This window comes from Fukomys damarensis, unplaced genomic scaffold, assembly GCF_012274545.1.
Source record: "Fukomys damarensis isolate Sample0158 unplaced genomic scaffold, DMR_v1.0_HiC HiC_scaffold_11, whole genome shotgun sequence".
Classification (NCBI taxonomy): Eukaryota; Metazoa; Chordata; class Mammalia; order Rodentia; family Bathyergidae; genus Fukomys; species Fukomys damarensis.
The window spans coordinates 7,239,316-7,245,865 of record NW_022900923.1 but is presented as its reverse complement, the minus strand read 5'-3'; the positions used below and the strand labels follow the sequence as shown (position 1 = coordinate 7,245,865).

The following is a 6,550-nucleotide window of genomic DNA, read 5'->3' as shown; positions in this document are numbered from 1 at the left end:
GGGGCGGGGGACATCACCCCAAGTCCAGTTGAACGAGTTGTTGGCCTGCCGGCGTCGGTGGACCCAAGGCCGGGGTGGGCAGGGGGCGCAGCTCCCAGACAGCGGGGCCCGGCTCCTTTCCCTCCGAAGTTGAGACTCCTCCGGGCCGACCCGGAGCAGAACCCGGGGGGAGGGGTGGCAAGGCTGGGCCGGAGTCTCCCGCAGTCTAGGAGGTTGGCTGGAGGCAGAAACTGCTGTTCTTGGCCACTCCGAGCCCTACTCCGCCTGGGGGAAGGCTGGGAACTCACCTGCTTGCTTTTATTTTTGCGAGAAGGTCTGTGTTGTCTCCTTAAGCTTATGAAAACAGAGCAAGCCCAGGGTGGCCTCCTCTGAAAGTCAAGGCTAGAAGAATCTCCTCTCCCCCTCCCGTGCCCTCTCTTAAAAAAAAAAAAAATCATTTCCTCTCCTAAACTAGGCAGGCATACGTCTGTTAGAGTGCGCATGGGCAGGGCCTGACAGGTGTGTTGTGTCAAGAAAGACAGGTGTAAATTTCCTCCTGTCTGCATGTGTCAGCACCGTCCCAGACCACACGGCTTACTGGAGGGCTGCAGAGGTTTATGAATGTATGGTTGTCCTGGCTAACAAGGGCTCTAGGCTGGGAGGTTGGGGCTGCTGTTGTGTTTTGAGCCCCCATGCGAGTTCTTTGGGAGGGGCTGGGGGCTCCAGTTGGAATGTATTTGTTTATTTTTCTTAAGGGTGTTTGTAGGCCCCTGCTGAGGCTGTGTCTGGGCTTGGAAAGCCAAGAGCACCCTTACTTCAAGCAGCAGGTGGAGGGAGATGGACTTTCCTTTTGGTTCTCTCCAGTTTATGCCTATCTCCTAGGTCTGTGCTTGGGGGGGGATCCTTTGTGTGTGTGAGAGTGTGTGTGTGTGTGTGTGTTGGACAGCCATGGTGGTGTGTAACTGCCAAAAATATCAAAGTGAGTCTGAAAGTGTTACTGGTATTAAAGCTTATCTTTTAGCGTGCTCACTCCTCTCTGCCTGGAAAGAATAGGTATGTGTGTGAACTCTTTCAAGTTACATGTTAAATAATCTCCTAAAATAAGAATGTGCCTGACATTGTACCAGACATGTGCCAGATGTCCTAGATGGACTTTGATGGAGAAGGGAAATCTTCAGCACATGAGAGCTCAACGTGCTTTTCTGTTTGCCGCAAGATTTGGGCATCAGCCTATGAAGAGTTTCTTGCACTTCTGGGTATTTTTGAAATGTGTTTGGTGAAGAAGCAAAAGGGAGCATATTGGGGTTAGCCTGTGCATGGGCAGACTTATAAAAGGGTAAAGCAAAGGAAGCTAAGGACTGCGGCTCGATGTGCGGGCAAGGATGTTAAGAAATCAGTGTCGACTCTCTGTGGATTCTTAAAACTTAATCTTTAAAATTTTTTCTTTACCAGGCTACTTCTTAAAATTAAGCTGCATAGTGAATAGGTTAGGTGATAAGTGGTTTTTGTTGGTAGGTTTTGCTGTTTGGGTGGTTATCACTGTTTCCGAGAAAATGCAATGGTGTGTGTCATTTATTCCTTCAACTCAAACGTCAACACCCCCATATTTTCCTTGGGTGCTTTTGAAGTTCTTTGGTGATAAAAATGACCTCTGTGGCTATGTTCATTTACTTTGTTTCTAATCCGGGTGATCTGTGCTTGGCACTTATTGATATTTGTATGCGTCCATTATGCAGAATTCTATTTAGTTTAATCACCAAGTTGTGGGAACAATGTCACGCATCTTTGTCCTCATTTTCCTCCCTCGCTGGCGTGGCTCTCCCCTGAGCAGCACATGCAATCTTAGAACCTCGGCTAACTTATTCTATAAGTTGCCAGATTTCCTCTTCATCTGTTCAAAACTCAAAAAGGCCTTTTTTTTTTAACCAACTTTCTGGAGCATTTCAGGGATTGTCTCAAATTTGCAATATTAATCTGGAGATTTTTTCACATTTTGAATTTTAAAAAGAAATTATAAAATATTAGCGGTGCGACAATGTAAAATAAATACATTATGCATGAGGTACTATTATAGAATTCTAATGAAATCTTTTGAATAAATCGGAAGGAACAGATATAAAGGACATGTAAGGAAGGAAAATATAATTCTCAACTCTTACTGCCTAATGTATTCAGAGCTTCACAGGGCTCTTGGACTATTCCAAATTTTGCAAAAAAAGAAAAAAAGTATAAGTGCATTTTCTTAAGATGACTTCTTACACTTCTATTTACCCGGTTTGATGAATTATTACTTCTAGATAAGTGGAAATCAATATTGTAGGCATGTCTCAATGTTATGCACTCGTTGTACAGAAGAAAAATATGTGGAATTTTGAATAGGATGGAAGAATCATAAATGAAATGGTTACGATTTACAAACTCTGTCATGATAGGAAATTTGAAAACCTGCCTATATAATCTTAGTCACTTGAAGTATTCACTTATGTCAGTTGGGTTCTTCACATAAATATTAAAGGCTTCTTAACCTGGTAGTAAGCAGAAATATCTCTAAAGGAAAAGTGCTGATTAGCATAAATGAACTCTTGAACCCAGAGAAGGGAGGACAGCTTAGTGACTTGGCGGGGTACCTGCATCAAGTCATCTGATTTTTCCCTCTTGAATTACTGAGTTTTCAGATTGCTTTATAACAACACTCCCTGTTCATAAAATATCCCTTAAAATGTCATAGTCAGGTGAACCCCAAGAAGTAGATTCGAGGCCCTTTTCAAGATGACATTCTAAAAGATGTAATAAGTAAGTAAATTCTTCAAAGAATTTTATCAGCAAAGACAGATAAGCTAAATGCTTCAAGCAGGAAACCAAACCAATCTTACACTCTCAGTGTCTCATGAAAGATTTGTCTGAACTATTGGGATAATTACCATAATGAAACACTTCTTTGTCAGGATCTGGACAGATAGATGTGCAGTAGAAGTTGCATCTCCTTCCCCCAAATAACTTCTTCATTACAGTGCAGCCCATGCTGCAATGTTCCTGTGAAATTCTTTACTGAAAACTCCCCCCCCACCTCCCCAAAAATGCTTTTCTGCTAACACTGTATCCTTAGGGTTCTCTGTGGTAAAGAGAATGTCAGATAATTAGGATTTTAGTGAATCTTTGATGGTAGTTACAGATCTGACTTGATTATATCTTAGTGTTTGCTCGTGTAGTATCTTTTTCTGAGAGGAATTGCTATGCTAAGGTATCTATTGTGTAGCAGTTATTAAAGCATTTGTGTGGATTTAGATGCCAACTGGTGCAACAAAATATCAATCGAAAATCACAGGTAGATTTTTACATTAATTAAAGAGGAGTGTATGTATTTTTACAAATAAAGTGTCTGTATTTGCTCAATAAGAATTTCAGTTCAATTTCAAGAAGACAGTGTTTTTACTGTCTTGTTGCTGATATTAATATTCACCATTTTGATATGCTGACCAGAAAGCTTCATGTCACTTGGCTACATCCATAATTAATGTTAAAATGACAATATTATAAGAATAATAGGAACTGTTGTGACAACATTAAGGTTTAACATATATGTGGAGATGTGCAGGAATTTTTGAAAATCTTAATGGGCACGAAGGACCATGTAAATGATAGAGTCATGACATAACAGCCTTTAGATTCTGAATCAGGAGACCACAGAAACACTTGGGAAATGTTTTTTTAAGTGATCTGATTTATGTTATGATTGTTTGATGATGCCTTTTGTTATAGGGTCAATCTACTCATATGTCTATGGTGTCCATGCGATGTGTTGCTAGTGAAGGACCATGTGAAGGACCTTAGCTCTGGCCTTTCTACATCTCAGTGTGAGCCAGTACGCTAAACCTTGTCTCTAACTTTAGGGCTAAGCTATAGGGAGAGCTATTGTCATTTGTGCCACATACTACAGTGCCTTATCATGCTGGACTATGTGATTGTTGCTTTTTTCCCCCAGTTGTCCTGCTCTATTTGTTATGGCTCAGCTGGACATTGTATAATAACACCGAAAATTATTTAAATTCTCTTAGCCCCAAACAGAAAGTATTATTTAATTTACAAATGCTAACTGCTTGAAAGACAATTGTGACAAATCAGTTTAGTCTAATGAATCTGGAGGAAGTTACAGGGTGTCTTCATAGACTCAGCAGACACATTTAGTTAGCACTTACTCTCCACTGAAGATGAAAGCATCGTGTCTTTTCCCCTTTGGAAGAGCCAAGCCCTCTTCTTGGCTCCAGCAAGAGGTGGGGATGCAGCTTGATACCTAGGCTAAAGGAGAGGAACTGCAGTTCATGCAGAGGTACAGGGCAGGTGGGAAAGGAAGGATATCCGGGATGACCTTGTGCTCATCAAGGGCACCAGGGTGTCCTTTTGGGGCCTCTGCTATGACTTCCCAAGGCAAGATGGGCAGGAGCAAAACCCAGCTTGTGTGTTAAGTGGAACAGGGGGAAATACTGCAGGAAGTTTGCTCAACATTTTGATTAGTGACCTGCATGCTTTGCTGGTGATATTAAAGAGAAAAATATTCGTACACAAAAAGGAAAGAGGTGATGTTTTTAAACTATAAGCTGTATTTTTGGAACGAATGAGTCTTGTCGTGCCCCCCCCTATATCTAAGTGTTCCTGAAACTAACAGATCTTTAAACTAATTCCATGTTTTTCTTCTTCATCTCACCTGACAGCTACCCCTGATTTATCAGATCTAATGTGTCAATGAAATATTTGTCACTTCCCTTTTGTATTCCTGAAACCAATTTTATGAGTAGTATGTGAAGAGCCTCAATCATTCTGAATCCAAATTTGAGCCTGATATCAAAGTTATAGAGATCTCTATTTCCATCCAAAGTTCAGGATAGTTTATTGTAAAGCACACAGGAAGTATTTCATCCTTAAGTTCACAAAACTATATAGAAAGAATTATCACCTTGCTTTCATGATACTCTAAAACAGGCTCTTTTAAAATTGTATTTTCATACAGACACCAAGATCAAATACTGCATGATGAAACCTCAGCCAGGGTAAAAAAATACATATTGCTGCCATGTAAGCACTGAGCATTTTCTTGATTTTTACAGGTTATTTCATGCTAAAATTATGCCTATTTGCATGGATAGTCATTCTTTAAAACTAGCCACAGATGCAGTCCTGGGGAGCACGTAGATGTTTTTACAGGTGAACCGAAAGAGATGGGAGCCGTTCCAAATACTCTGCACGCTGCCTTTGGCAATGGAGCCTGTTATTGTGAAGATGTGCTCTGTTAAGCGAACGTGAAGTTCAATATCAGATAAACCTAGCATGAAAAAAATTTTTTTCTTTTCTTCATAAAATGTTAATTGTAAACAAAAAGATGTGACATCTTACATGGACACAAAATTTGTGATCAGTGTTGCTTGTTAATAAGTCACACGATATATCAAAAAGGATATAAAGGCAGGCAAGGATGTTCCTTTTTTGTAGTCTATCCCCAAGAATCAAAGAAAGTATTTCCCTTCCTCACATATTTGATTTACTCTTTTTTTTTTATTTCTATGTCTTTCAACTGGCTTTTTTTGTTTTTTGTTTCTTCCTTCCTTTTCCTTACCAGGCGCAATAAGATGCACAAAGGATGAATGTTAAAGGGCTTCTTTTGGCATTTGGAGAACTATTTTGGCAGATTTTTACACAAGAAAACTAGTCCGGAAGATGTATTTATCCTTGCCTCGTCCAATAATAATTTATTATACTACATACTGATTTCTAAAAGGTGACAATGGCTTTCTTTCGCAGTGAATCCAGTTTTCTAATAATCAAGGACATCAAAAGAGCAATATGAAAATTTGAAATATGCTCATAGTGACATTTAGATATAACAACAGATACCAGCATCACATATGACTTTGATAATGAAAATGTGTAACTTTGCTAAATGAACAGTCTTGTAAAACTGAGTATTCAGGCACTGATTTCAATGCTAAATTGATCGTTTATGTTTGAAAGATGCTGGATGGGGTGTCTTTCCCATTCCACCTGTGACAAAAATATTTTAAAATTCAGTAATGCATATGTGCATTTACCTCAGAGTCTATCCCTTTAGTAGCAGTCAAACCACAACCATTTTAATGGAGAAATGGAATTTATCATCCAAATTTCACACAGCCTCAAAATTTAACCTTATTTCTTAAGTATAGACCACTTTCATCTTCTTTTATAATATGAATCTCAAAGCCCAAAATTTAATCAATTGGTTGTCAGAGGCTGTGTTCTTATAATCTACTGTTTCTTCTGAAGATAAACAGTATCATTTTAGGCATTTGTGAGAGAGAATCATATTACTGGTGCTTAAGCAGTTTTTGCTTTTTTTAAAAAATCTTAATCCATCTTAAACCAGTGGAGCAGAAATATTTAAAAATGTTTCATTTCAAGCAGAGTGCATAATAAATTGCAATAATTGTAATGTGCCATAAATCCCAGAGCCTATGCATTTTGCATTTGATTCAGGATTGAGGTCAGGAAATTTGGAGAAATTTAAAGAAAATGATTCATCAGTCCTTTTGTTCTGTTGGCC

At 39.2% G+C, this 6,550-nt stretch overlaps 1 protein-coding gene across 5 annotated transcripts in view; it reads left to right on the top strand.

The window, feature by feature from the left end:
* The window catches only part of Prox1 (prospero homeobox 1), a 47,202-nt gene that overhangs the window by 1,056 nt on the left and 39,596 nt on the right, over positions 1-6,550 (top strand). For 2 of the 5 annotated variants that reach the window (XM_033762044.1, XM_010642531.3), the window contains exon 1: positions 5,591-5,749. The exons of the other annotated variants lie outside the window; for them this stretch is intronic. The gene's annotated coding sequence lies outside the window, so the exon portion shown is untranslated. Of the gene's footprint in view, positions 1-5,590; positions 5,750-6,550 lie in introns of those variants that run through there. 5 annotated transcript variants of the gene reach the window in all.